Source organism: Arachis stenosperma, chromosome 8, assembly GCF_014773155.1.
Source record: "Arachis stenosperma cultivar V10309 chromosome 8, arast.V10309.gnm1.PFL2, whole genome shotgun sequence".
In the NCBI taxonomy this organism is placed as follows: Eukaryota; Viridiplantae; Streptophyta; class Magnoliopsida; order Fabales; family Fabaceae; genus Arachis; species Arachis stenosperma.
This window is the reverse complement of record NC_080384.1, coordinates 7572764-7583640: the sequence shown is the minus strand read 5'-3', so window position 1 is coordinate 7583640 and position 10877 is coordinate 7572764.

Sequence of the window (10877 nt, the reverse complement as noted above, 5' to 3'; positions counted from 1 at the left end):
CCAAATGCACATTTTTCTGGGTTTAGTCTTATATTGTATTTTCGGAGTTGTTGGAAGACTTCATTGAGATCGGCCTCATGCTGTTGTTCTGAGCTCGATTTGACCACCATGTCGCCAATGTATATTTCAATGTTCCGGCCAATTTGATCTTTGAAGACCTTGTCCATCAGTCTCTGATAGGTTGCTCCTGCATTTTTTAGTCAAAAAGGCATAACTTTGTAACAAAAATTACCTCGGTCTGTTACAAATGTTGTTTTTTCTTCATCATCGGGGTGCATTTGTATCTGATTATAACCAGAATAGGCATCCATGAAACTGAGCACTTGATATCCTGAGTTGTCATCTACTAGCCTGTCAATATTCGGTAGCAGGTAGGAATCCTTTAGTCAAGCCTTGTTTAGGTCTGTAAAGTCCATGCACATACACCACTTTTCCGAGCCATTACGACATTTTCTATCCATGGCAAGAAACAAAGTTCTTGAATGAAACTTGCATCAAGTAATTTCTGTTTTTCTTCTATTGCTGCATTTCTTCTTTCTGCACCTAAGTTTTGTTTCTTTTGCCTTATAGGTCGAGCGTTAGAATTGACTGCTAACTTGTGGCATATGAAGTTCGGATCGATCCCTAGCATATCGGCTGGTGTCCATGTAAATAGGTCGGTGTTGGACTTTAATGTCTCAATTGGATTTCATTTTGTTCCTGCAGAGAAAATAGAGCCGATGTTAGTAAATTGGTCTAGATTCCCAAGTTATACCTTTTCTAAGTCGTCCCTTGGGGTAGGGTGACTGTTGCTTTCTCTCAGATCTAGCTCAGCCAAAGTTGGAACGCTTTCCGAGTTGTAAACAAAATGGATTCTTGTAATGGTCTCCTTTGAGGCGACTTTTAAGCCCGCATTATAACATTTCCTGGCCTCCTCGTGATTGGCATGGACTGTTGCGATTATGTTATCCTGCACAGGAAACTTAACACAAAGGTGAATAGTAGAGACAATAGCTCCGAAGGAGTTGAGGGACGGGTGTCCCAAGATGACATTGTAAGAGCTTGCACAATCTACTACTAAGAATTGAATATCGAGGGTTTTTGAGTTCGGAGACTCCCCCATTGTTGTTCTCAACCATACATAACCTGATACGGGAACCCTTTCCCCGGAGAATCCTACTAACTCTCCGGGTGATTGTTGCAGTGCTTTGTCGCTGAGTTGCATCTTCTTGAAGGTGGAGTAAAATAAAACGTTGGCACTACTCCCTGGGTCGAGTAGAACCTTTTTTATTGTTAATTCTCCCATTTGTATTGAGATCACCACTAAATCGTCCATATTTGGGCATTGCGACTTTAGATCGGATGAACCGAAAGTGATTTAGGCATTTGTTGCCGAGGTTTGAGTCTGTTGCCGAGATCCTTCTGTCATTATAGTTTTGTAACTCCTTTTCCTGGCCGTGCTGGTTGCTCCTCGTCCTGCGAAGCCGCCTGAAATATAGTTTATTGTTCCTTTAGATGCACGAGTTTCAACTGGTCCATACCAGGCTCCCTTTTCTTTGTGGTCTGATCTATAGCTCAATTTGTCAGTGTCCCTTGTTTCTTTCTGGCTTCTGGAAGTGACGTATTTATCCAGCAGGCCTTGTCTCACTAGCCTCTCCAATAAGTCTTTGGCTACTATGCACTCGTCAGTGGTGTGGCCATACTTCTGGTGAAATGCACAATACTTGCTTCTATCTACATATTTCTGATCTCGGTATGTCCCTGCTTTGCTTGGTGGTTTGATTAGTTTATTATGTAGTATTTCCTTGATGATGTCCTCTCTTTTGGTGTTGAACTTGGTGTATGAGTTGAACTTCAGTGTTAACTTGAAAGGCTTTTTGGAATCTCTGTTTTGAGATTTGGTAGGTTTTTCCTCCTCCTTCCGAGGTAATGGCCAGTTCTTCGAGCTTCACGTAATTCTTCAATTTCAATTTTTCCGGTTGTTTTTTCTCGGAACTCCTCCAATGTTTTTGGCTTTGCAATAGCTATTGCATCCTGGAATTTCCCAGGTCGAAGGCCACTTTTTATCGCGTGCAGTTGTACTTCCTGGTTGAGTTCTGGGATTTCCATGACTACCGTCGTGAAGCGTGTCATGTAGACCTTCAAACTCTCATGTTGTCCTTGCTTGATTATACTGAGGCAATCTGAATCTAGCACATAGATTTTGGATGCTGCGAAGTGGTTTATCAACAATTTGGCGAATTCTTCAAAGCTTGATATTGATCCTTTCGAGCTATACTTTGGCCTTGTGTTAATCCAATGTCCTTGACAGCTCGAACTAAACTGGAAATATCCTCGTGAACTCGGACTTGAGTGTGTTACTTGTAAAAAGGACTCCCACACTCAAGTCAGTAAAAAATCACTTATCAAAAAGAGTATATGATCAATGGGTTATATGTCGGATGATCTGCCGACCTTAGTCGACCTTATGCTCGATTTATAGATTTGATTGGTGTTGAATGGATTGCCGGTTTGAGCCGAGATCTTCGTGGCCGACTTTTGGACGAAATCATGGGGAGTGATTTATTAAGATAACATCATTTTTATTTTCGAATGTGGAGGTGATATGCCGAAGTATAACGGGGTTCATCCGATATTAAATTGATACCGTACGCTATATACATATAAAAAATAAATTATTATATATTTTTATATAAATATATATTATTTAATTAATTTTTAAAATATATTTTACATTTTAACATATATTTTATACTAATAATTAATTTATTAATTAATTTTTTTTATCTATACCTAATATAATTATTAAAAAAATATATCATAATGCAAACACCGCGAACAGAAATTTTATAAGAAATGTTAATATGTTTTCTTATATTTGAATTTAGATTAATCAATTTTTTATTTATTACATTGAAAAAGTTAGTCGCTTAATATTTCTCAAACTTTATATCAACACGTCTACTCTCACATTCTTATCAAGTTATCATACTTTTAGATTTTAATATAATTCTTAGTCTAATATTTATCTTATGTTATATTATTATACAATTATATTTATGTGTATTAAAAATTAATTATTAAATTAGTTATTTTATAAAATATATATTAAAATATAACTATATATTAAAAACAAATTAAATAAAATATTATTGTAACTTTGGTCGTTAATTATTAGTGAACATATACTATTTTTTATTATTATATAACTTTATCATTAAATTAAGTTTAATCTATATAAACACACCATTTACAAATTTACAGATATAATAATCCACTAAGTGCGCCTAACAATTTGACCAATCCGAAAAGAAGACAAAAGTTTGTGGTAATTCGAAAAGGCTACGTGAAAAACACGTAATGATATGCTATTTTATAGGACTGAAAAGACATCGTCCTCATCTAAAATTTATCTATATTTAAAAGTTAAAACACTTCATTTTGATGAATCTGATTTTAGCTAAATTATTTACCGTATTTTATCTAAGAAGAAAAATTCGCTTAATATCAACGTCTTTTCGTCATCAGATGTAAATAAACTATTAATATCATTAAATGTAGCTATATTAATAATACAAAAATCGTATTTGCATTAAAAGAAAGATCATCTAAACTAACTATTCTATATTCAATTAATTGAAAGTCTAGTATTCGTCTAAAACAAATTCTCTTGGAGACTGACAAGCTAAGGTCATTAGAAATTTAGAGCAGCGTTAATTAGCATGATGAGATCTAGGTGGATATAAATAATCAGATAATAATTAAAGATTATATATATTGATATGCAGTTATAAATCGGCTAAAACGGTATAACTTGACGATTGACCATAAAATCGGTTACCAATAAACGGTCGTCAAATAAAAATGTTTTCATATATAGTTAATTTTCATAAAAGGAGAAATATTTAAAATAGAATAAAATACACACTTAAATTAAATCCAAAACAATATTACACAATTAATTCAAAAAAAATATTACATGAATCACTCAAGTACATATCTTTATATAAATCAAATGAGATGTATTCAATTTATAAATTTCATAATAAATTAAAGTTGATCAGTTCGAATTACCAAAAAAAATACAAATCAAATCAGTCAGTCGATTTATACATACATGTCAGCCACACAATAAATCGAATAAGTTATGTTCGATTTATACATGCAAGATTTTGCTCCTAGTAATTTGAAATAGGCGGTTTCCATTTTTGTTATCTAAAAATTTAAAATAAATAAAAAAAACTATAAAAATTTTTTATAATAAAATATTAAAAATTTAATTTTTGTTATCTAAAAAATTAAGATAAATAAAAATAAACATAAAAAATTTTATGTAGAATAACATATAATATAAATATATTTAATAATATATAGATGTATAATATGTACTAACCATTAAAATATACATATAAATCATGTTGAATTAATTATAAGTTCTATTTTTTATTTTATGATTTATTTTAGATATAATTACTTAATATGACAAAATTATTGTTATATTATATTATTTTTTATTTTCGTAAACTATATTAAATCTTATGTTAGTTGGAGTACGACTTCATATTCTATTACCATAAAATTTAGAATATTAAATTATAAAATTATTTATCTTCAAAAATTTAATTTATCCAACAAAATATATAAATAATTATATACTTTATACAGTGAAAAATTTTATAGTCATTAAACTTTATTCTCTGTCCTACTTTATTTTTAGTATATTCAAAAATCGATACCTCTTATAATAGTTGATATGTTGATTATTTATATTCATGAACGGTTGCTTGCTTAAAAAAAAATAATTTTATTGGAGTAACTATTTTAAAAAATTATAATATAGAATTTAATAAATTTAAATAAATAATTGGTCTCTAAATTATACATATTTTTTCAATTTTTATATAAGAACAATTAATTTTGATTCATAAAATTCATATGTTATTTATTTTGGTATGCATGATAACAAATGTCTGTTAACTTGTTAGAAATCAAGACAAGGGATTAGAATAAAATATATGTATATGTATTCTGTAAATTTGTTATTTATTACATATGATAAAAAATATTTTTTATTTATAAATATTAAATAAATATTAAATCATAAACATAAATGTCTAATTTAAATTTAAATATAAATTATAATCTAACTCATATTCAAATATTATTTCAATTTTTTTGTTTAAATTTAAGGAAGAGTTAATCATCTTAAGTTTATATAAAAATCAAATTTAGAATAAATTAAAACAGTCTGTTTCGAATGACTAGGAGCAAAACCTTGCATGCATAAATTGACTGACTGATTCGATTTGCTTTCTTTTTGATAATTCGAATTGATCAGTTTTGATTTACTATGGGATTTACAAATCGAATGTATCTCATTCGATTTATATAGAAATATGCACTTGTAACATTTTTTTTGGGTGAATTATGTAATATTATTTTAGGTTTGGTTTAATTATGCATTTTACTCTTCAAAATACAATGATCGGATACTCCACCCTATAAAAGGGGGAGTTAAGACACTTTTATATTCAAGTACATCTGGATAATTCTTATACTAACTTGAACATCGAAGTGCCTTTTGCAGATACACACACTCCTTTGTATACTGAAAGCTGAAATATAACTCTACCAAAGAAGAAAGCTTGGATTTGATCAGCAGAAGGTGAGATTAATCCTGCTGATTTATAGTTCGACCACACAAGACCATTTGGCGTCCACCGTGGAACCTCGAAAAAAAAAATCCTTTCTCCTTACAGGTCCCAAAAACTTTGCTTCTCAATCTCGGCTGATTTGCCTCTTTCCATACTATCCGAGCTTCTTCAGATAACAGAATTGCAACAAGCAAATCAGTACACGACAGAGAAAAATCAGCGAATGGCAAATCAAATAACCGAACTAACTAATGCTCGAATTGAGCACAACTAGAGACGGACCTACATAAAGTTATGGGGGGCCTCTGCCCCGATTGAATTATAGAAAAAATAATAAGAAGTATACATAGAAGTATATAATGCCCATTGTATCATTATATTGTGGCATGTTTAAATTTTTTATTTATGTATGATAAAAATTTATGTTCTTAAATATCAATACAATGAAAAAAATTATATATAAATTTAATCTATTGAAACTAGATAAATTAAATTGACTTAAATTAGAAAATAAATAATAATTCAATTAGTCAATGGATCAACAACCATAATATTGGTGCTAATGTGCTCTATTGACACTCTTTGTTTCTGAACTTCTTCTTTAACGGCAAAGTCTTTCAATTCCATATGCTTAGCACCTTTGGAATACTTGTCATTTTTAGAAAAGAAAACTGCTGCAGAGTTATCACAATAAATTTTTAGCGGCCTAGCAATACTGTCAACAATTTCAAGCCCTGAAAAGAAGTTCCGCAACCACTTATCTTGAACCATGGCCTCAAAGCATGTCACAAATTCAGCTTCCAATGTAGAAGTAGCAACTACTGACTGCTTCGCACTCTTCCATGATATTTCTCCTCCAGCAAAGAGATACAAATAACCAAAAGTGGATTTTCTTGTATCTACGCAACCAGCAAAATCTGAATTTGAATATCCAATCACTTCAAGGTGATTAGATCTCCTATAAGTAAGCATGTGTTCCTTTGTCCCTTGCAGATATCTTAAAACTTTCTTTGCATCTTTTCAATGATCCAATACTGGGTTACTTTGGTATCTGCCAAGCATACCAACTGCAAAGCTGATATCTGACTTTGTGAGACTAAACTTGTCCCTTTTTTGAATTGAAATGGGTGATGCTGAGCATTGTGCCATTCTGAATCTCTCTAATACTTTATTAATATATGATTTCTGAGACAATCCTAATAGTTGATGACAAGTCATCATATACCCATTTTTCAAGCTAATTTCACTTGTTTCACTAGTCTTTATGCACTTTCTTGCATCCTAAGTAAGTAATTTGGAATGAAAATGCATGACTTCTATAAATCAAACAACCACCATTAAATTGATGCTAAATCATGAGGTTTGAACTAAAATTAATTGATTTTTAATGAATTATAAACCTTATGAGTTTGGAGATACTTTGATTGGTTGCTTTGGTTTCTTGTAGGTAAAGAAAGGAAGAAAAGAAGAAAAACGTGGCTTAAGAAGTGTGGCCATGGAAGGAGAAGTGTGGTGCAACATAGAAGGAGGAAGCAAACACTACTCTCCACAAGAGCACACTGCTCTCCAAGAGAGCAGCATAATAAACCAAGCCTCCAAAATATCACTGCCCTGCCCACAATAAGAGCGGAGCACAATTCTATGCCAAAGACCAAAGAAAGCAAAAATTCTGCCCTGCCCTCCTCAAGAGCAATATCGGGCTTCATCCAAGAAAAATTCAAAGGAAATTGCTCTCCTAGTGTTACCCATGGGTTTCGAACCCAAGAACAAGGAGGAAAGGAGTAGCGCTCAAGTACAAGGAAAACAAGCAAATTTGGCTTGTTTTCAATCTCCAAGAATCGAACTCAGCACCATGAGGAAGCAAGGAACTAGGCGCTACTTTGGTGCCAAGAAAACCAAGGAAAAAGGGGCAGCGTGTGCTTCCACCAGGTTTCGAACCTGGGACCTCACCCTTGGTTGCCTTGCTGCGCTGCCCACAAGGAGAGCAGAGCAGCATTTCTTGGCACGGGCAGCACACAAGCGCGCACACAAGCACGCACGGCCAGGAGCATCTTGAACGCCCATCACACGCAGCACGAGCACGCAATGAGGCCGCATGCACCATTTCCCTGCTTTGCTCTCCACAAGAGCAGAGCAGCCTCCTGGAGCCAACTTCTTCATGGGCTGAAAATTGGATTAAAAATCCAATTTAATTCATTTCTTCACCAAATCAAAAGCCCATCCAAATTCCAAAATCCAAGAATAGAAAGTGTATAAATAGGAGATAGTTTGATGTAATTAGGGGACCTTCTTTTGATTTTTGAATTCTTACATTTTGAGACTTCATTTTCTTTGAGAGCTTTGAACTGAGATCTGAGAGAATTGGGAAGGAGAATTGATCTCTCTTCTTCCTTGTTCTTGCTTGAGCATTTTTTACTTTTCTTGTTTGAGTCTTGGGTGTGAAGAATTGAGGAATTTCTGTCTCAATCTCCATTTAAGATCTCTTGGATTTTTACTACTTCATAATTGAGCTAAATTTCATTTCCTCACTGCTGCAATCTTTAATTTCTTATTAATTGCTTTGTGAACTTGGATTTGGGAAGGCAATTGAGATCTAGACTTTGCTATCTAGTCTCTGGAGTCCTGAGATCCACTTTTCCTTTTGGTTCTTCTGTTGAACCCCTGCTGAAATTAAATTTCCATTTCTGTTTGAGATCTAGTCAACTCCAATTCATCTCTTGCTTTGATAATTGCTGCAATTTAATTTCCCTTGCTTAAATTCTGAATTCCCAGTCCTCAACTCCCTTTTTCCATTTAAGCAATTTATATTTCTTGCACTTTAAGTTACTGCAATTTACATTTCTTGCACTTTAAGTTTCAGTCATTTAATTTCTTGTTCTTTAAGATTCAGCATCTTTATTTTTAGTTCTCTTTAATTTCTGTAATTCATCCCTTTCCCTTTACATTTTCTGCTATTTACTTACTGTTGGATACAAAATCACTCAACCAATACTTGATTCGCTTGACTAAATCAACCACTGAACTAAAATTGCTCAATCCTTCAATCCCTGTGGGATCGACCTCACTCCCGTGAGTTTTATTACTTGATGCGACCCGGTACACTTGCCGGTGAGTTTTGTGTTGGATCGTTTTTCACACATCAATAGTCCTTGTAATCTATCTCGAAATATTTCTATTCCAATCACATAACTTGCCTCACCCATATCTTTCATTTCAAAGTTATTAGAGAGATATTTCTTAGTCTCGCTTAATAGACCAAGATCATTAGATGCAAGCAAAATATCATCAACATATAGAACTTAAACAATGAATTTATTCCCACTAACCTTCAAGTATATACACCGATCAACAGTATTTTCTTTAAATCCATAGGACAAAATGGTATCATTAAATTTGATAAACCATTGGTGGGATGCTTGTTTAAGTCCATATAGTGATTTCTTAAGTTTACACACCATTTGTTCTTTCCCTTCAACCAAAAATTCTGTTGATTGATCCATGTAAACATCTTCTTCTAAATCCCCATTAAGAAAGGCGGTTTTTACATCCATTTGATGTAACTCTAAGTCATAATGAGCCACCAAAGCCAAGATAATCCTTAAAGAGTCTTTTCTAGAAACTGATGAGAAAGTCTCTTTGTAATCAACACCATCTTTTTGAGTAAAACCTTTGGCAACAAAACGATCCTTGTAGCATTCAAGGTTGCCATGAGAATCACGCTTAGTCTTAAAGACCTATTTACACCCAATTCTCTTGCATCCTTTAGGTAATTCCACAAGGTCCCATACTTTATTTTCTTCCATTGATTTAAGCTCATCTTTCACGGCCTCTAACCATTTATCAGCATTATCACCATTAATGGCTTGTGAGAAAAAAACTGGATCATTAGCGACACTCAAGTCATTTTCTGACTCTTATAAATACACCATATAGTCATCAGAAATAGCAGATCTTCTTTCTCTTGAGACCTTCTTAATGTCATTTCTTGTGGTTATTCTATTATCGGCTCCTCATTAACCATGGGATTAATAAGTTCTTGTTCCTCTTGATTGCTATTTAGTCTAACAACAACAGGATCAATAATTTGTTGTTCCTGTTGATTGTGATTAGGCTCAATAACATTTGGAATAACAACTCTAGAAATAGAAGTACAAGTTGAAGGAATTTGAATTCTTCTTTAATCTCCACATTTTGTGAAGCTATACTCCCACTGGTCTCACCATTTTCAATGAACCGTACATTGACAGTTTCAATTATTCTTGTACTATGAGTAGGATAATAAAATCTATACCCCTTTGATTTTTGTGGCTAATGAAATATCCACTGATTGTTCTTGCATCCAGCTTCTTTTCTTGCAGATTATAAGCTCTTATTTCTGCTTGACATCTCCAAACATCTAGAGGTCTTAAACTAGGTTTCGTCCCAGTCCATAACTCAAAAGGAGTTTTAAGAACTGCCTTACTTGGAACTCTATTTAACAAATACATAGCAGTTTTTAAAGCATACATCCACAATGATATATGTAAAGATACATTACTCATAATTGTCCTAACCATTTCTATTAAAGTACGGTTTCACCTTTCTGATACAATATTTTGTTGAAGTTTACCTGGCATAGTGTATTGAGCACATATACCACATTTTTCAAAGAATTTAGCAAATGGACCAGTGTTTTGTTCTCTTCCATCGTTTCTTCCATAATATTCACCATCTCTATCAGATCTAACGATTTTTCACCTTTTTGTCCAACTGCCTTTCTACTTTATTTATATAAATTTCTAAAGCATTAATGCTTGAGATTTATCATAAAGTAGATAGACATAATCATAACGTGAATAATCATCAATAAAGGTGATAACATATTTTTCTTTATTGAAAGAGTTTACATAAAAAGGTCCACATATGTCAGTGTGTATAATTACAAGAAGTTTGATACTTCTTGTGGCTCCTTTCTTTGTGTGTTTTGTTTACTTTTCTTTAATACAATCTACAAAAATATTAAGATCAGTGAAATCCATATTTGGAAGGATGTCATTCTTTATCAACCTATCCATTCTTTCTTTGAAAATGTGACCTAAATGTTTATGCCACAAGTAAGCAGAACGTTCATTCACTAAACCACATTTGGTGCCAACTTTATGATGCAAAGTCATAAGTGATTCAGCATATAAATTATCAAGATTAAATTTATATAAACTATAAGAAAGTATACCAGATCCAATCATATACTTGTGCTTAAACAAA